We start from the raw sequence: 21035 nt of genomic DNA, 5'->3' as shown, positions 1-21035 counted from the left end.
ACAAACCAGTGTACCACAACTTCATAGACTACAAGAAATGTTTTGATCGTATCTGGCAGGAAGGTTTATGGACAGTTCTAAGGAAATACAACATCAGCCATGGTATCATCAAGGCCATTGAGACACTGTACGCAGCATCGATGGGCATGGTTCGGGTAGGAGAGGTCTTCAGCGAGTGCTTCCCAACCTCGGTAGGAGTAAGACAAGGTTACTCTCTTTCACCAACCCTGTGCAACATCTTCCTCGAGAACATCCTGGCAGAGTCACTCCTTGAACAATGATTCGTTACTCTCGCTTGTTGGAATCTTACGTGGCTCAAGGATGTTGTTTCAACTTCTAGGGAGGACTCATATGACTTTAAAGAGGCCAGAGACAAAATTGACCAATGGTGGTCAAACAATCGATATACATTAGAGTTACCCGCCCTGGCCACAACCAAGACAGTGGCCGCCACAACCTCTAAGACAATCTGAGGCAACATCCTTCCAACACGTGACGTCATCCCCGGTCAAGGTCACTAACTAAGGCCATCTTGGGAATAAAAGCTTTGAGTGTCTCCTACTGAATCTCGTTTGGTCTAGTCGGATACCAGTATCCAGAAGGACCATATTGATGGTGATAACTTGATATAGTAATGGCCCCAGAGTAATCTAAGCAAAATCTGAGTCTTTGACTGTTTGTGATTAATTCTTCTTGTGTTCATACTTTGCATAGCAAGCATGGAGATAGAGATCTTCGGGGATCCATCAGAAGCTGCGATGAAGATCTGTTCGCCCTGGGATATTAATTCTGCATACGCTGTATGAGCCAACTCGGCTTTTGTGCCAAGTGCCGGAGCCAATATATAACGCATGTGTAAAGTATAAATTAATCAAACTGTGATCACTCTTGATTATGGTATAATACGGTGATTTTATTTGTGCAATGAGAAGTACATCATCCTACTAAGTCGAAACGAATGAGACAAACCACAAGAAGACATGCTTTTTATGACAGCTGTTGCGAGATGATATTTTAGCACAAGTCGAGAAGTATCGAAGCCGTAAGGAAATACAAACAAACCGGATGATGCTTAGAATAATGATAAACATCTTCAGCAGGAGACGGGCAAACAATCTAGCCCACATGCAGATTCACAAGTTTATCCCCCCCCCCCCGCCCCCCAATCCCCCGAAAAAAGCAAAGAAGAAAACAGGCTTGGGACTTAGGATCATTGATTCGAGCGGGAGGACACAGTTGTTAGATTTATGGCTGCCCTTCTTTTCAATTGACTATACTCAAGGATATCATTGAGGCGTGCTCAAGATGAATAGAATAGAGAAAGGCTCGCTTTTTCAATCAAGGATCGGAACTGAAGTAGGGATAACATGCACGATGAAGTATTATCTTATCACTGAATTCGCATTTACTGGCTGAGATTGGCAACAGTTTCACCATTGTCCACGATCGCTTTTTCACGACTGATGGAGTTCATATTCGATCTCGCTACTTCCCGTGAGAAGACTGATGGCATTGTTAACAGCGCGGTCCGAATTACGGGATCAGTTGAAAAGCGAGCCATCATGTCTGTAGAGCGGAGGGGTTCTTAAAGTTCGTAAATCGCTTCTGAAACCACTGATTTAGTGATACGAGGAGAAAAGACATGATCTTAGGTGTGTTTTATATTTTTCTAGCCAGAGGTGCTCAGCTGAACTCACGAATGTGACCAGACCACATTTGCTAAACGATAGTGGTGTTGCACGACACTAGATTATCCTCAGAGTAGGCCTGACCGATGCTCTTTCACGGTATCAACTAAAGCCGGTCAACTATGACACCGGCTGCCCAGGGCTGTGTAACATTACTATTTGTGATCTCACTATTACAGTTTAGTGACAAGAGGTCAGCCAAGTACCTTTGGCAAGATCTATGAGATGAAAAACACTTCACAGACACCCATATAAGATTCCTACAGCTTTTACATTGACCTACTCCCTCGGAGGTGGCCGATCACTCATGTGTTGAAATTGGAATCTTTGTCGATCAAATCAACATTATCCATTCAGAGAATTTACCATTTGTCACAGATACAATAGAGCATCAATTGGTTATGTAATCAATGAGTCTTTCCAAAAATGAAATGGTTCAGCAGATTACAAAGAGTAATCACTTAAATGAGGATTAGGTGAATACAATGACAGAAATGGGTTTCTCCGTCAGCCCATGAATGGACAATCCATGGCATAATTGACGTTGTAGCCGCGAGAAACGAAGCGAATTTGGTTTCAACCTTACGGAAATGCGTTGACTGTTTGAAACTAATGGCTTAGTGTGTGTGGATCATGTCAAAGATATGGGTGTCATACTTTATTATGTCAAATATATCTTGGTGGTTTAAGAAGTGTGAAGAAAAGCGCCTGTTACAATGCCTCTGAGCATGGTCAAAGAACAGAAGGACAAATATGATGATCCTTCATTACAAAAAGTGCGGCCGTCGTGGCACACGTCTTGCCAAAATTCTCCCCGAAAATGTCAAGAAGGTGTCGTTTTCTTCACCATACTTGGAATAAATGCCACGTTTGACTAATGATAGGCAAAAACTATCTTTTAGTAATAGAATCAGGTTATCCGTGCACAAGCAGCTATTGTACATTGATGTAGAAAACAAGGATGGCCTTGGACAGAGATATCGGTTTACCCATTATTTTGATTACTATTGTTGCCACGTTTGACCAAATTGCCATTACGGGATTATTTTTCATTGTACAGAAGATACCCTAAAAGTGATCAGCGACACCACGATTAATAAAAGAGCTATATGGCCAGTCATGAGCTAGGTACTGTGGAAATTAGGAAAGGCCGAAAATGCAAGATCGTCTGATCACGACGCATTGTGGACTGACGCGAAAAAGTGGCGCGGCAGGTATTAGAAGTCACACTTAGAAAGGCTAACAATCCAAACATGTAACATAACGTCGGGGAGGACGACAAAGAAGACACCAAATGCATTTTAAAACAATATATTGACGGGAAAACAGTACATAAACTACTGATAAGTGTCACGCTGTTACTTTTCATAAGGATATATACCATTATCCTCTTTCAATACCTTGTCAAGAGAAAATACAATAAATGGATAGTAACAATTGGGCAAGAGGCAAAGGCTTTCTCGCTCGTCAGTGAAGTGCTTGGCTTGTTGACTCTGCCAATAACCTGCTGAGTACCCTCGCCCAGGTGACATACGGAACGAGTCAATGAAAATCCTTCCAGTGCAAAATGTTCCCACAACAGACATTTTGTTCAAAATGCTCGCTAAATAACGCGGTTTAAATAATTTTGATAACTATGGAATATTACAAGTAATCCTCATTTTATTGATATCTTGTCTGATACTATTTTAAGGCTGTTTGCCCAGCAGTTGCCGCAGATTCCGCTAAATCACCCTGGCCGGTGACTAGTGTGAATGTTTACACCGCAGCCAATGAAGCATGTCTAGCCAGGCAATGCCAAAACAGTTAATATGGATTGCGTGTTCAACCAGGACCCCAAGCAATTATATATAACACAGGTGCAGCACAGGTTGAGTTCCCTCGCTGGCGCCAACTCTAGTTAAATTGACATTTGTGCAAAAAGGCGAAAGACGTGTACGCGGAATACCAGCAAGTTTTGGTTGAACATCTAATGTTGTGCTCTCTCTCAAGTCAAAACTGCGTACAGCTTATCGAAGGCCATATTCGGGCAATCATCCGGATCTTCTAATGCATGTTCACTTCGCTGGAAAACACTGGGCTGTAGGCCTATTCTGCAATTAAATGATACAAATGCATTCTAAGTTCTTACAGACAATGCGAAATCCCCTAAGATACAACAAATGTCACAAAAATGACATTTGCTGGAGCTGTATCATTTAAATGAAAAAAGTATTTCTTGCCTTTATCTATATACGTGTTCTAATGATCTGCGTCGTTTCCGCTTACTAATGGTATTTCGCTACATCACAGCTAACTATAGTAACCTCCCTGAGGTCTAATGCTCCTTAATTGGTCTTGATGCTACGCGACATGTCTCTATCACATTAGGCCCACCTGCGGGCGTAGTCAATCCCTACCCTTCCCACAGTGAGATTTGGTCATGGACGCAAAGTGTGTTTTGCCGTGTCACTTCCAATTTGCTGACATGATCATCGTTTTAGCCCGTATGTGAGCCACACGAACACCGTGGAGAAGCGCAGGTCTGAATCTGTTGTTTCCTGGGAACGGAGAACACTTCTAACCAGGGTTGAAGAATGTGCGTCCCTGGGGGTGTCAAAATATATGGTGTTCGGCCGCGTTATGACAAAACCAACAGTTTTGCCTTATTGCAATTTGTCAGTTTTAGTGTCCCTCCTAGGTAGCACTAGTTCAACTTATTCCCACTTAATTGCAAGAGGCCCATGACTTACATCACTGCTGAAGAGATTGATTATTATTCCAGTGGTGTGCAGGGAATGGCTTTGAAGCATGTTACATATATCACTCTAAAGGGAAGCTGGCTCATAAACATTTCATGTTTGAAAAGGTTCCAAATGTTTTATTTATTGGACACTCTCTGTCGATGTTGTCAATTGGCTCATGACCAAGGCCGACAGCTTTAAAATTCGGAGTCGAAAAATAGAGGGCAGCATAACACGTAAGGCCTCATACAAATGTTGAGATTGCATTCTGTGACTTCAGTTACAGACATTATATGGAATGAATATGCATGTCACAACTCCTTTTTCTTTAACCACCAAACCAACGAGCACCCACAACCCATCACACTTAATCTCGTAGAAAGGTCCCTTGATAGAGACGAAATGAGGACAGAAATAGCAGGCAGCAATTAGTCAGTTGATCCTTTGACCTGTCTCCGGTGTAACTGTCCATCCGACAATTGGTGATATGATCGCAAATTTGCTAAGCAGATACAGATGATATTAAAAATTTCATTCGGTTGTTCCTTAAGACAATAACACCCTTGTTGAGACCATTCTTCCGATCTCCATAAGAGAGATCGTAGCAACACTGGCCTCGTATAGCATTCCGCGAAGATGACGTCACTGCAGCTGCTGCCCTCTATTTCCCCATCGCTGAATTACAGGCAATGTCGGACAAACATGCGGTTTCGTAATGGATTCAGGCTTTCTAACTAGGGCAGTTAGATTGCCACATGTCCGAGTGTTGGAAATACTTCATAATTGTTCTGAATATTTCTCTCTCTGACTCTATGGTATCATTCATGCTAAAAACAATGCAGGGTCAAAGATAATTGACTTTGAAATAAGCTCAAATGCGTAGAAATAAGTGTCGATGTCCGACTGTCACGTCATCAATATCTTATGCAAATGACCTTGTGAGCTATAAATAGTAACTTCGCGCAATGCTATTATCCGAGTAGTATTTCCTGCCCAATTCATTTCCCGGTGTAGGTGTTAGGCTTCCGTGTGTGCCTCCGATATTTGGCATTTGGCGGTTGGTTGACTGATGTGATAAACGGATACAATATTGTGTGAGACCTGTCGCCGACGCAGTTCATGCAGGGGCTGGTCAATAAGTAATGAGAACAGTATGTTCATTTTTAGATAGGTTAGCAACATTTGATAATACTTTTTGTTTTCTTCCGATTCTGTGATTCAGAAAACGTAAATGTATCGGTGTGCTTAGTTGCACTCATTATAGATTAATAACCACGTTATTTACGTTAGCAATGCTGTTTATCTTGTTTCCCATGTCTGTTTACTCAGACATTACAAGGCTACATTTAACATTTTTCAAAGCACCATGCATGCAGGTTGGTATTTGAACAAATTTCAAACAGTTTCCAGGGCAGAGACCTGAAGAACCAGCCTTTAGGCGAAGGAGTAGGTAACATTGTCCCTGTGAGGGTAAACATACCACGTCGATCTCGAAAGGCGGGTCCTCGGGTTACTAGATATATATAATTTTGTTTGTGTCCATTGTTAGCTAAAAGCTTTGAAATATAAAAATCACCCCCTACTTTTGATATTTGTTTTAATGTTACGAATCACGGCACCCACTCCGACTTATTGCTAGGCCGACGTGTCGTCGTCGAGTATATCGTGATTATAGCTAGACACTACGTTTTGTACTTTCTTACTGGAACTGTAAATAAGACGGTTACAGTTTGTCGTAGTCAACGCCGTTGGCTAACTCTTAGCTAACTATTTTCCCATTTTCGTTTTTCTCAAAAAAAATATGAAAAAAACTAAATTTCCACGGTTTATATTTTTGCATATTTTTTCAAATTTCCTGCAATTTTTTGACTGAAAAAACAATTTTTTTGATTTTTGATTTTTTCGAATCAAGGTTATTCGCGAATTTCGCCAAAACATAGCGCTTGCAAAAAGCTGGTGGTTTGTATTAAATATTTAACACAACGAACTAATACGTTCTGTGTATATTGACCTACTTAACTGTACTATTCTGACCAGATATTTGTCAACAAGTTCAGGGGCCAAAAGCAGTCTTTATCCAAAAGCTGAATAACTAAATAAACAAAAACCAATTTGTGAGCAAATGTGTCGAGTAAAAGCCGGATTAGGGTTAGAATCTCATCTATTCATTCCCCAAATCAAATTTAGTACCTCCTTCAAGGCAGGGGATACGATGCACAAGAGTGCCAAATGGAAACATATTGGAAACGAATTAAGATAAAAGCATATGAACCTATGGAAGGGAATAGCACTAACCTAAACAAAGGGTCTTCGAAGAAACTCTAAAGTATAGTTACTGGGTGTGACAACTTTCTTATTTCGATAAAAGCATCACAAACAATGACACTTCTTCCTAAGAGGATCTGCTAGTTATGGGAATTTGCTTAGGAGCGGCTCGAGTTTTCACAGTATTATATATATACGTCATGATCTTTTCAACCAGCATGATTACTTATGCTTTGAGTGTTTTTTCCTCAACACGTCCCCAAAGCAGTTTTCCTCAGAATAGCGCACTTTCTCGAAATTCCGAAGACAGAAATCGCCATGGGTGATGAGTGGCATAGTGGTTACGGCACTGGGCTCATAATCAAGAGGCAGTGGGTTTGACACTCTGAAACATTACAATGTCGCTACAAGTACTTTGTTTGTCATTGAGCAGTGCACTCAACCCTTAAATAATTAGTTCGCCTTTCTAATGATACATAATGGAACCGAGGCTTCGTGTACAAGTGTTTTTGTTGAACTCAGAAATGTGACAAGATCATATTTACTAAATTAGAGTGGTGTTGCACAACACTACGTTACCTTTAGAAGGCAGGCCCAACCAATGCTCTTTCATGGTGTTGACAAAAGCGGTCAACTATGACACCAGCTGCCCAGGGCTGTGTAACATTACTATTTGTGATCACACTATTACAGTTTAGTGACAAGAGGTCAGCCAAGTACCTTTGGCCAGATCTATCCAAAAAAACTATTTTATCAGCCGTATAAGGGTGTATCTTTATCAGTGTTCGTTTGCTTGAAACCCCGGGTCAGGATCAGCGGACAGCACATGTTTATGCAAACTTTGCTTACTCAATAATTTGGTGGAGCACGAATCCTTGACGAGACTTCGGAATTCTAAACGATCCCGAGGGACACCGGCTGGTGCGTCTGGGAACAAACTCGTGTCAAGTATTGACGACCATGCGTTGTATTTCCTCTTGCTGTAGTAGCTTTTCAGTACTCAGTTGTTGTTCAAGTATTGGTAGTTGCTCGTGTTTGAAAAGCGATGTGGGTGCTACTTTGTCCTCTTATTTACATGTTTTTATCAAGAACAAAGCGGTTCGGATTAATTCCAATGGATCACACCTATTTTCCGCAAAAACACTATGAGACATGTAAGAACATAACATTTCTATGGCTAAATAACCCTTCTCGACATGTCACTGACATACCGGTATCGGACTATTACAAAGGAGTTTTTCTTCATCAGAAGGTGGTGTAGGTGTTAGACTCCGACCTGCTTTTTACGTGTCCCCCCATAGCACAAGTCTTCTGGATTAAGTAGAATGGATCACAGCCATTTAGAAGAGTATCAGGATTAGTTTTACATAGATAATGAGCTAAAGAGGGCTTTATATTTGGAGTAAATGTTGTCAAAAACAAATATAACCCCTTTAGAAATAAACGCCCTCTTTTCTAAACTTATTGCTAAGCCCTCATATCACTCAATATTGTTTGCTATATAGACCCTGGAGTCGATAAATCGCGTCCTTTTTTACGAAATCGACTAAATCACAAATGTTTATTTTGCCTTAAGAAAGTCGCATGCTTTATCATTATTCGAAAGAACGATACATATTTGCAAGTTACAAAAACGCCCAAGCAACAAGTCAGTTTGAAAGTAACAAGCTGGGATTGACTGAGAAAAAGGGAGAGAAGAAGTGCAAGTGTGCTGAACTATCTGATCGAAAAAGCGCTCTGGCTGTCATTTCGCAGTTCTGAATTTTAGCTTCACCCTCGATGTGTTTTGGTGAGGGAAACACGACCACCATTTTGGTATCAATTCTTTAAACCAAGTTCTGCCGCATGTCTTGCTCTTTGTCATTTGATACACGGGGCGTTCAATCGTTTGTCGTGGGATGGGACGGGAGTACACATGCGTGTTGAGTGTGAAGTACCTGTATCAGTTGACAGCGTGGGTTAACTGCTGGCAGATAGATTCCTTCTGTTTGAGTGCTTTTTAAACATCGTTAGTGGCAGTATTTCTCGCGCGACGCATTTTAGTGACAGACCTTGTCAGTACAGTATTTTGTTGTCTCTTTAATGCGAGTGGAACGTATCTGCCTGTCCTGTGACATAGGCCTATTCTGCTCAACTCTTGAGTAGTTTGTTTCACTGCGAGCCAGTCATATACCACGATTAACCAAATCAACTGTCGATTTGAGTTCATATTAATTGTGCTGAAAGAAATACTTGATTGTTTTCTTCGTTTTCTCTAAGATGACGTGGCGTATATTGCTATCAATATTGGTTAAATTGGCCGTTCGAACTGCCGAGCAACCGGTAAAGTTCCAGGTTGACTTCCCTGTTTCTTCTCAAGGATAGCCCCGGTCGAGGGGAAAGCAGATTTGAGGGAAAATGAGTTGATTCTGGATAAAAATTTGCTATCTTGTGCAAAATTTACTATGACATGTATATAGTAAAGCGTTCTGGCACATTTCTATGCTAGCACATAACATCACGTTAGAGATTTACGTACATAGACATTTGTCACATTCTTCAAACCACATAATAGGAATAGGATCCCACCCGCGCACTCAACGCACTTTAGGACGGAAACACGCATATCACGTAAGCTTAAACTATCATGGAGACCAATTTTGCTCAGAAACATTGTCTAATTGAGTTCATGAGACAGGCGTGCGCTTGAATGGCCTTGTATACTGCTTCACCTACCTAATACCACTTGATTCATTACTGAGAAATCGACACAAAGGCCTCGCTAGAACATTACGTCAGACCGTAGGAAAACTATGTGTCGCCAACCCATCGTCTATCCGAGTTGAACGTTTGGAATGTTTCAAACGACCTGGGGCATATTTTACCCGTTTCTTGAATCATCGGCCGAGAATAATCGAGCGTATGACTTCAAGAAATATTGGTACTCATTGTTGTTTTCTACAGATCAGGGGTTAATCATTGCTAGTGAGAGTTGTTGGTACATTAAAACATACAAATTTACGGCGATCCGCAAAGTAATAATCTCACGTTTAGCAACGTCATCATTTTAAAAAGAGAAACTAAGTTGTACATCAAAAGAGCGATAGAGTTTAAATTTAGCTCTGATTTTAAATGTTGAATCTGATTTCATGGGTTCAACGTCTCGGAACCATTGACGTAAGTACTTAAGTGTTCCACATTCTCAAATCCTATTTGCAGTTACTCTGGTTTTTACGATCTTAGACTGTTTCATACCAGAGCCCAAAAAGGTAATGTCTTTCAATATGTTAGATATCTATAGATAGACAGTGAATGTGTAGCAACACCAACATTTTCCGATGATCATGACGTAATATATCGGCCAGTCTTCGTGTCGATTTCGTAGTAATTAACAAATCGGTCGTAGATCGGCGAAACTAGAGAGAATATCCTAGCCTGACCAAGAAACTTCTTGTTTTAACCTAGACGCGCGCACACTGCGTTACACTTGGCCGTTGTAGACTAGTCGAGAACATACTCGTAGGTAGTACCAGCCGAGCCGCGAACCAACGAACTTCCAGGCACTTTTTTTTCCACTCTGCCAGCGCTCCGCTCCCAAGAAAGCCTTTTTATTAGTCAATTTGTTAAAGCTCACATCAAAGGAGTGATCATGGATTAAATTTAGCGCGGTGTATGGGTTTTAACGTCTCGAAACCGGTGAAGTAGCCTTCAAAACGACAACCGATCAGCTTTTATTTTGAAAGAAAGTGCTTTTTCATCTCTTTAATACTTGAAGCGAATTATGGCGGATGCGCGCGATGATGTTGTGTGTTCTTTTTATGGTTCCTTGTCGTTACTTGAGCCTGATCCTTCACTTCAGGGTCAGAATTCTACTTTAAGCTAACAAGATGATTGAGGGGTCATGATCAGATCCAAAATGGTATATGTCAACTTACTTGTTTCAGGACAATACGTAAAAAGACCTCGCGCTTTTTTGCTCTAAAATATTTAGAAGCTCCTTTTGTTACAAACACAAACATCACTGATTTTTAGTTGTGTTTAAACAATGATAATTTGTTACTAATTGAGCTGCCAAAGCCAAGTTCTAAATGGAAGCACCGTCCATACAGCACAATCACTCTTTGTTTGTGATAAGGTTGAAATCACGCTTGGTGAAAATTATCATGGTTCTGTTCTGTGATAGGTCACTGTTTTGAAGTCTGCGTTTTTGATATAAAAAAACCTATTCTTTCAGAAAACAAGTCGATTTACTGTTAAACAGAATACCCACGAACTTAATCAACCACACAAAGCGCTATTAGATTGGTCCAAATCCCATTGGTGACTATTCTAAACGCAATATTGGTCACACAAAATTGCTTTATTTTCATAAACTAGAAATCTGTGTACAGTCAATATCATTGCCTATATTCATAAATCCGAAGGGACTGACTGACTCGCAGTAACACTGCATTTATTGAAATCAGAATTTAACTAATCAAGGTTATCTGGTGCTAAAACGTTGAGATTCATTCGTTTAAAGAAATGGGTGGCTTTTTATTGCAGTATGTTTTTTTCTTCTGGTTCATCAGTAAACCATTTTTCTGTACGTGTTTGATGCTTTTCCAATTTTGTTTCTGCTCTATAAATAGATTGTAGAAAAAAAGTGTTATTCGTCATTTTTAGTACGCACAACTCCTGGCGCGAAAGACGTTTCCCGCCACGTGAGTGCACGCCGATATCCGAGGTCACGTCACCCCGCTATTACGACGGTAGTTGCTTGAATCGCCCAGCGCATACGACATCGCAAAGCAAAACTTTTTGTTGGTTCGGTTAGGGTGAAGCGACGAAGAATGAAATAGCCCAGCCGCTACGAATGTGTTCGCCAAGTCAACCGATTGGGTAGCGCCGATTTGACGGAAAGGCGGGTTGCATTCATATTCATGAACCAAGGCCGGTAACGAGGTATTTACCATTTCGCCAACATCCGCCTTTTACGCCAAAATTAGCCCGCTCATGCGAAGATTGTTGTAATTCTCTCGTTTACTCCCTGGGGAAGCTACTATAGTATTTTTTCGGAAATGTAAATTACCACTTTTGGTTTTACTTTTCTCCGTACGTTTTGCACTGATTAACGTCTTCGTGTACATCAAGCAGAATTATAATGCCTATTCGGCGTGTTTTGAAATAGCCGCTGCACTGATGACCTCTTATCACTAAACTGTAATAGTTTGATCACAAATAGTAATGTTACACAGGCCTGGGCATCCTGTGTCATAGTTGACCAGCTTTTTATACTTGACACCGTGGTGAACACTGGTAAGGCCTTACCAAGGACAATCTGGTGTTGTGCACACCACTATCTTTTGGTAAAGGTGATCTCGTCACAGTCCCGAATTCAACTGAGTACCTTTGTTGAGAACGATATGAAAAAACGTCACAGGAGGAGTAACAATTACAACAGCTTGCTAGAACTCCAGATAGGTTGGTACAGTAAGTGCTGGTATAGTCATTGTCGGCTTAGGAACAGGGGCTATGAATACAAGTAGACCTACATGTATTTGTCTTTACGGCAGAATCAATTGTTATGTGCCAGATCAATAATCATTCGAAGAGACAGTCTGGCATTTGATTTTGGCTGGTCATGTAAGGGACCTGCTTTTGACAACTTTTTTGATATGCTTTGGTGATAGCAGTATTAGGTGACGTTGGGTTGGGGCTACAGAAAATACCTCAATTGATTTCCAAAATCTTTAAAAAACTTTCTCTTTAAGAATGCATAGTGTTCGGTATCTGAGATTTGCCCGAACCTCCTGCTGTACACTAGCTTTTGCTTTATATCCGCTTCCTCGCAGATTATTTTCGCTCTTTCATGATAAATTTCCGATTCAAAGGGAATGTCGCGTGGGATCTAGATGGACATGTCATCAGTTTCCGTCCAGTGATAAAGTCGCTAACGTGCCGTATCGAACTTAATATAAAGCGGCCGTTGGTTTATCATAGTGCCAATGTGTGTTCACGCCTCCAACATGTCCAATGGCAAAGTACAGTAGAACCTCTCCTCTCCTCGGGACTGACAAGTGCTGTCCTTGATAGAGAGGTGTCCTGATTAGAGAGGTCAAATTGAAACTAGTGTCGTTACATTGTAAACGAGAGGTTGTCATTAATAGAGAGGTGTCCGCTAAGGGAAGTTCTATTGCGTTGCTGCAAAATGGACCAACGGTCCTTTTGCATGTCTTAATGGTGTCATATACGGTAGCAAAATGGCCAACCAATTTAGGTATATTGTGGCAAAATCAATGTCTAATCTAATTGATGTAATAATGTCAAAATCAGAGTCCAATCCTATTCAAGTGAATGTTTGTGGTGAAAACATCAGTTTCAACTGCCTGTGTTAAGTGTTTGGTTCAGATGCTTAAAATTTTGCCGTTACATCAAGCTTTCAAATGTCAAGTTGATGTAATTTCGATGACGCTGGTCAGTGTTTATTTATACTAAGATTTCATTCTTGTAATCATCGGTCAGGCATTTATCTAAGTCATGACATCTCAAGTGACATTTATACTAATCGTTTCTTTCGGAAATTACACGTAAACTCCCCGGAAGAGCATGATCAACTTTCATATTTAGCATAACATTACCATCCTAGAGAACGAGTTATCCCTATCGGCGAGGGTAACTCGGCAAATTGGTTTGCCGGAAAAAACAATAAAGATTTGGCAATTTGATGGATTTTGTTGGTATAAAACAGATTTCACCTGGTGGACACATGTATCCTATGTACATATTGAGTAATATTCTGTACTCTTTTTTCCTCTAGCAGCCTTACTCAAGTTTATTGATAACTACCATTCCATTATTTGTTTGTTCCCCATATTTTTCACGTTTGAAAAACTCCACACATCCCCTTTTTAAACCATACATCGCAAACAAAGAATTCAGACCAAGCCCAATTATGGTCTATTCAGTTACCAAATGGTCCCATGAGCATACCAGGCCCCAAAATGCGAAAACTGATCTTTCCAAAAAAAGCATTCTCAGTTACGTGTCTGACACGTGTCTGGTTATTTGCTGATAAATGTCAGTAACACCACTTAGTTTGCAAAACCTTCGGAAGACTAGACCCAATATGGAAAAAAGGTATCCACTATATGTACTCGCTGTCGAATCGTCCCTGGCAAAATTCTATAAAATTGTCTATTTAATGAGGGCGGGTGATATTTGCTGAACTTTGGGTTCCCACAAAAATGTCGGAAAACTGTTATTTTCAAAGTTAGCATTTTATAAAGTGGTCCCGTAGGCACTTTTTATATCTTGGTTATATTTCCTCGGAATATACAAGTACTGCTTCACCCTGGCATTTTAAAATAAGTATCAGTTGGATCTTCATGGTATCGGGTGGCTTTAAGGTAGATCTCCCCGGCACTAGACTGGTAATAATGTGGTCACAAATAATAATGTGGCGCACCCCTGCGTAGCCGGTGTCATAGTTGACCGGCGTTAGTTGACACCGTGAACGAGTATTCCTCTTCAAGCATTGATTATAGGCCTACCATCAGGATAATCTAGTGTTGTGCAACTCCACTTTCTTTTGGTAATAGTGATTTGGTCACATTCCTGCGTTCAACTAGATGAATTTGGCCAAAACGATATGAAAAACACTTTTTATTATATCTTACAAATGATTGCGAATAAAGTTTGTGGTTTACCTTTGTACATTTATCCCACATTTATTGGAGATCTTGTTTGATTAATCCGCCGCACAATACACCCGCACGTATTCAATGTATCGCCCCATTTTCATTTTCAATTATGAAATACAATTTCTATTCGTTGAACAAGAATCAGATGAAATTTTTTATTTCTGTTCGTGACCATTTGCAATAACTGGCCTTTGCACGTGATCGATCGCACAATCGTAAAATTTAATTAAAACCAAGTTCTGGTTCTTTGAAACTTGCGATGAATTGCATCAGGATAATTCAGATTTAACCTCTGCCAGGCCATTCAATGATACGTGTACCGGGTCTAGTGATTCGAGGCCAAATCTACCACGGATAGGGTACAGGCTGGTACAATGTGCTGGTCCTGCTCGTTGCCAGACAATTAAGAACCAGCCATGCTCGGAAAAAAAGTTGTGATGTAGACCACCTTAACCATAAACGCAAGTCAAAGATAAAGGACCATATAAAAAGGAGTATAGAAAATAAGTAATCCTGATCAGGAACCTCAAGGAATTGACTCCAAATAATGCGTTTGGTGCGAGAAATTGACGACGTTCTACTTGTTTCCGACCAATTGTTCACGCATTATGTTGTTCTAGAAAACAAGAAATTGACTTCCAATAACGTCTTTGAAGAGACAATGACAATGCGATTAATCCACACTGATCTCCTCGTTCACCACACTCGTTCACACCCTCTTTCGTCACCGCGCTTTTGTTCTGTCTACATACTTTTACTTCCTCATCGTTTTACAGTCATGGTTCTGGATATGGGGCAGCGGTAGCGCAGTGGAAGAGAGTCGGCCTCATGATCAGGAGGTCGTGGGTTCGACTCCCGGCCGGGTCACTGCTTAGGTCGAGTTCAAGTGGTTGCTCCTTGAAACCCCTGATTGATTTTTGTGGAGACCGGGGTAATAATATGATATCCCAAAGCGCTTTGAGCGAGAACTATAGTGTCACGGAATTGCGCTATATAAAAGACTCAGTTTTGTCAAGTTGTTGAGATCATATTCGGAGTTCTAAAGATATGAAGGAGTAAACAGTTTTTGTTTTTGCCCGGCCTAATAATGCTGTCTAGACTGACCATGATTGTCAGAATACTAGTATCATATGACATCTTGTTATATCCACATATCTAGTGTTTACTCATCTCGGAAGTCTCATCATCATCATGTCCCGCAGCTGTTAGGCCACTGGGGCGTCGCTGCATGCATGACTACTTGGCACCATAGGGATCGGTCCTCTGCAATGCGGATCAGGTCCTCTGAAGTCTCGCAATCACTATAAACTATTTGAGGCATATGTTTGCCAAGCTTTACATTTCCGTTATTTTGTCATTGGATGTGTTTGACGAGACATTTGCGATGTCCTGATAGTAGTAAACGACAGCTATTCCCAACGCTTTCTGTCATGTCTGCACCATGATGAACACATCAAGCTAACCAGTATTCTCACATTCCGTGTCAAGTGCATATCCACTTGCCGCGTCATAAGCTACACGCATGTGCTTGGATGGGTCTTACCGGGACGAGTTATCATCTGCTAAGCGTAGAAATGAGCTAGTTATACGACTAGTACCAAAATGAAAGTATTTCCATCTGTTATGATGAATCCAGTGGAATCAACTAAACGCATTGTATAATATACGTTACGTTTTTCATCCCCTTGTGCATATAATCATTTAATACAAACATTGTTGCTGTTCATGATAGAGTTTTTCAGATAGATCTGGCCAAAGGTACTTGGCTGACCTCTTGTCACCTAACTGCAATAGTGTGATCACAAATAGTAATGTCACACAGCCCTCGGCAGCTGGTGTCATAGTTGACTTCCAAAGGATAATCTAGTGTTGTGCGACACCACTATCTTTTGGTAAATGTGACCTGGTACCATTCCTCAGTTCGACAATGTACTTTTGGCCAGAGCGATATAAAAAACGCTATACACCATTGTAAATATACTGTTATAGGTCAATTGTCATCATGTTGACGTGTCTGTTTGATGCACAGCGTCAGTGTGCTATTCTATTACTTGCTCCGCAAACAAACACAATGTATCATGCACGAACGTATGCATTGCTTCAATCTGAGTCAATACCATTGTTATTGTGCTCCTGACTATGATTGGTTATAGGTTTTCAATACATTCCGTTGTTTAAACTGATAGTCATCGACAACAACCGGTCAGGCGATGCCCTATTGTACCATAATAAACTTCAATCACTTTGACGCAGCTTACCATTGTTCGATGGGATGGCTTGATATAAACCCTTGTTACCGACCGTAATGCGATTACGTAGGCAGTACGTCATTTTGCCTCTTACAAAGCAGTTAAAATAATTCAGGCCTAGCCCAAGACACGGCCTACTGTGGTAAAGTGTTAGGTGTTTTTAGGGAGGGTCGAAATAAAGGGGCACACACATTCACCTTTTTACAGTACTACATGTAACATTCGTTTTCCACTTTTGTCTCTTACATACTGGTATGGTGTCCTTTCGGTACCTTGATTTAGAACGTACCCAGGAAGCCCTAGCGAAAGGACAGCAACCACAATAGACGTCTTACCATTGTGGTGAGCAGTCCACTCAGGATATTACTGACCCCTCTGTTGGAATATGGAATGGCGAACATGACAGCTACCAGCTGCAGCTTAAAAACTAGTAATCACTAATTGGGTTTACTGACATCTTGTGAATCAAAGTTTCTGGGAGTAAGAAAGTATGTGTTTTTACTTTTTGCAATGCTGCATGTATAATGTCTGATACCGAATGAGTTGAAACAAAATTGGGAAAACTTCATATATTTTCAGAAATAATTACTTTACTAAATCAGAATAGGAAAAGTACAAATCTACCCACGCTTTTCAATTTTGGTAGTCTAATGTTCATTATTCTGGCCAAGACAGAGTGTCTCTTATCAGCGACCCGCCTCCATTATTGATTTTGCCTCACATCTATCGCATGATAATGGCCAATTAACCATTCTTTTGTCGTCGTTTGGAACAATATGAATTAGAAATCATACTTATTCATACAGTTAATTAATTATGTATTCAAACAACGTTCGTTGGTAAGCTCACCCAAGAATATTCAATTTAGATATTCCGATTACGTTATAAGTACAATTCTTCCATATGAATAGCAGATAATTCGGCAAAGGAGTTGGATGACTTTAATACATCACAAACGACATAAGAATGCGCATTTTTGATAAAAAATAGTTGGTGAAGCCGTCTATTTGTGCATTGATAGTATATTCGAAGGGCTTAGAGAATAAATGACGTAAGCCCACTATTAGTGATTGGTTCTTATCATGGTGACACCGTATATCTACTCTTGTCAGCAACTCTTGTCAGCAACTCTTGTCAGCAACTCTTGTCAGCAACTCTTGTCAGCAACTCTTGTCAGCAACTCTTGTCAGCAACTCTTGTCAGCAACTCTTGTCAGCAACTCTTGTCAGCAACTCTTGTCAGCAACTCTTGTCAGCAACTGTTCAGTTGGGAAGCGAATCTAACAAAGACTTAATTTGCAATTCGAAAACACCCTGGTTGCTTCGTAGTATTGTTTTAATGTATACTGTAATGCACGATAAAAAAACTTGCAATTAATTTCTCACTTCTCAACTTTCCCATGACTTGTTAGTATTCCTGCGCAGATCGTATGGCTCGTCCGCGGGTGATGCGACATTGTGATGAGGCAATAATTCGATATTACATTAACCGACATAAAATTTTATACTTCCAGAACCAGCCAGGTAATTCCGACCCATCGCCGGACGCAGGAGTTATTGCGCAACTGGACAACTATTACGACCTCTTGCGGCAAAGCTCCGAATCAAAACGAACATTCGGAAAGCGAGGGAAGATGTCAGGGCGCCGGCAGCGATACAGGAAACCGCGGCCTTGCTACTGGCTGCTGGTAACCTGCTACTATTAGCATTGTAGTGACACCATGTGTTAGCTTTAAATGGAATCCAGTATCTTAATCGTTACGCCACCTGGCGGCCAGTGGAAGTACTCTTTCTTGGTAGACGAGGGGCCTAACGATGGCGTTCCCTCCTAGGACGATAGAATATCATGATACATTGCTTGCTTGTATTCTCGTTAAAGGGCAGGTACCGCCGTAGGACACCCCATCATTGCATGTTACAAGCGACCCTTCTTATCGAGTCAAGCCTGTGAACGAGTGGGTATTACGGGCCTACTTCAAGGACGAACTTAAACTGTTTGTTTCACTACAAACAACTCGTTCTTGGAGGTAAATCCTACTTGCTGCTAGCAGAATGGAATCATTCGTTTTATTCAATTTGGTAGTTTCTTCTCTCATTTTATACAATTGATGGAATGCAGTAACTCCATCTCAACAATTTCACATGAACCACACATACACGTCACATGGAGATGTTTCGCCAGTGAGTTGGGCGAATCGAGTGCAACGACAACATAAAGTTTCAGCTCGGACATTTTCATACCACTCAGAACACGCGGTGTGTGGTCGATATTGTCCAGGTTGGTTGGTCAACGGCCGACAATATTTTCCCCAACACCACTCATTGAGGGTAGGTTTCCACTGAATGTGACTTGACGCGATATCGCATGGTTTTGAAATGCAGGCGATTTTTCCTGGCGATTTTTACAGGACGTTGGCGTGTCACTATCTTTGCCTCCGGATGAACTGATGAATTCTCTATAAACTCATGTTTATAACTCGGACAAGTTGTCTGTATCCTTCATGAATTGAATAATTCGAACATTATTGTGGACTGATGTGCAGATTTTATCAAACGAATGATTTTATGTATGAATCTGTCAAGACGTATTTTAGTTCTAAAGTTTCCGATAGGTGGCCAGTGTGTATTTAATATTTTCCAAGTGCCTCTTTCAGTGATGTATTGCAAGGGAAAGGTATAGCAACTCTAAATTGCCGACTATTGCGCTGCCACCGCGACTGTTCTACAAAAGCTATAGCGCCGGTGTGAAAGGAATAGGTCGATGGCAGGAAAGTCCAGGATGAAAATATTCTGTTGTGCGATTTTATCTTATGGTGACTAATGCCGTGTTCTCTAGGAGGACTAACTTATCAAGAACTTGCTGTTAGAAATAACATGTACATTTGAAGTTCAGGTTTGGGTCATAACATTTAGAATATTGTCCCTTTAAGTGCCTCGCAAACGAGCAAGTATCGTCGCTGCGACCTCTAACCATGATCACATGCGACAGAAATCGCTTGTTTGTGATGGTCATCGCAGGAATATGTGACTACAACCGGTGATCGCGAGCTGCAATCAATATCAACGCCAGCGATTACTGGTTTTCCCTACAGACGGGCGATCATTTTATCGCTCGATCATCGCTGTGAAAAACGATGTAGGTCGTTGCGACAAAAAATCGTTCATTTGCGGGTGCTTTATTGACTAAGTGTGGTGTAATCGATAAAGAACATTGGATTCCTGGATGTATATTATTTTTATGAATAAATTTGTTTTATATATTGAAGTGTATTTTGCGTCCCTTTCTGGAGAAGTTAGTTATAAAAAGGAACGTAAATTTGTGTGAAACCCGGAACGAAATGTATTAGTTATCTATATGTTTGAAGAAATCGAGAATATGACACCTCCTTAGTGACGCCCCTGTGCATTGAAATGCAATATTACGTGTAAACCATTGTTTGCTGGCGTAGGGTTTGCATCGCACGGAGATGTCAAGTTACATTCAACCATAAACCAAGAGACCTGACTAAAGCACAAAAACAAGCATCGTTTTTTAGACAGAAATACAATAAAAGAACAGGACTTCTAGCATTGTAATATAAAATACCATGACGGCAATATGAGTAGATATTATTTCAGGGAAACCATTGGTTACCCGCCTTTTGTATAGTCCATTGAAAAGTATAGCTTCATATAACAAATATTACTCGGGGTATTTTCATTTAGTGGTCCATCTGGTGCAAGGTATCATTCATGGCGCCTCGGCTCGAGCATGTTTGGTGAAGGTATTAAGACGAGATATAAAATTCCAGGAATTATGGGAATATTATGCGTTTAAAACCAGAACATTGCACTGTTAGTGAGGTAAAGACATCTATTGGCGACTTCGTGCAACTCGATTTGGTGGAGCTAGCTGCTGCCGACATGTATAGTCATCCTAAAAAGCATACTATGTAGAATTCGAATTGGACTTTTCGGGCGGCAAGCCATTTACGTCCACACAAGGCATTTCATACGGCGACTCGAGTTTCAGACGGAGATCAAGCGCCACAAAAACGATAAATATTTGCAGGTGCGATCTGCGATTGAGATCGTGATTGAATGCTTCAAATATCGCTCGCTTGCGGTAGATATATATCGGTGCGATCGGCGATCGTTGTCGTGATCGAATGCTTCAAATATCGCTCGTTTGCGGTAGATATATATCGGTGCGATCGGCGATCGTTGTCGTGATCGAATGCTTCAAATATCGCTCGTTTGCGGTAGATATATGTCGGTGCGATCGACGATCGTGGTCGTGATCGAATGCATCAAATATCGCTCGTTTGCGGTGGTTACCGCAGGTGTCTATGACCAAGAACAGGCCCAATTCGAACAATTGCTGGTGTCTCGAACAAAGATTGGCGATCACTACGGCCTACGATCAATGTAAATACGGCGATTGCAGATTTTACCCGCGGACGAGATATGA

General features: G+C 40.9%; 1 long non-coding RNA gene across 1 annotated transcript in view; it reads left to right on the top strand.

The window, feature by feature from the left end:
• The window catches only part of LOC135496938 (uncharacterized), a 35056-nt gene extending 15206 nt beyond the window's left edge, over positions 1-19850 (top strand). Inside the window, exon 2 of the long non-coding RNA XR_010448741.1 lies at positions 18100-19850. This is a non-coding gene — a long non-coding RNA (uncharacterized LOC135496938). The remainder of the gene's footprint in view (positions 1-18099) is intronic.
• Positions 19851-21035: the final 1185 nt, after the last annotated feature.

Source organism: Lineus longissimus, chromosome 12 (genome assembly GCF_910592395.1).
Source record: "Lineus longissimus chromosome 12, tnLinLong1.2, whole genome shotgun sequence".
Taxonomy (NCBI): Eukaryota; Metazoa; Nemertea; class Pilidiophora; order Heteronemertea; family Lineidae; genus Lineus; species Lineus longissimus.
This window is presented reverse-complemented; position numbering and strand designations above follow the sequence as displayed.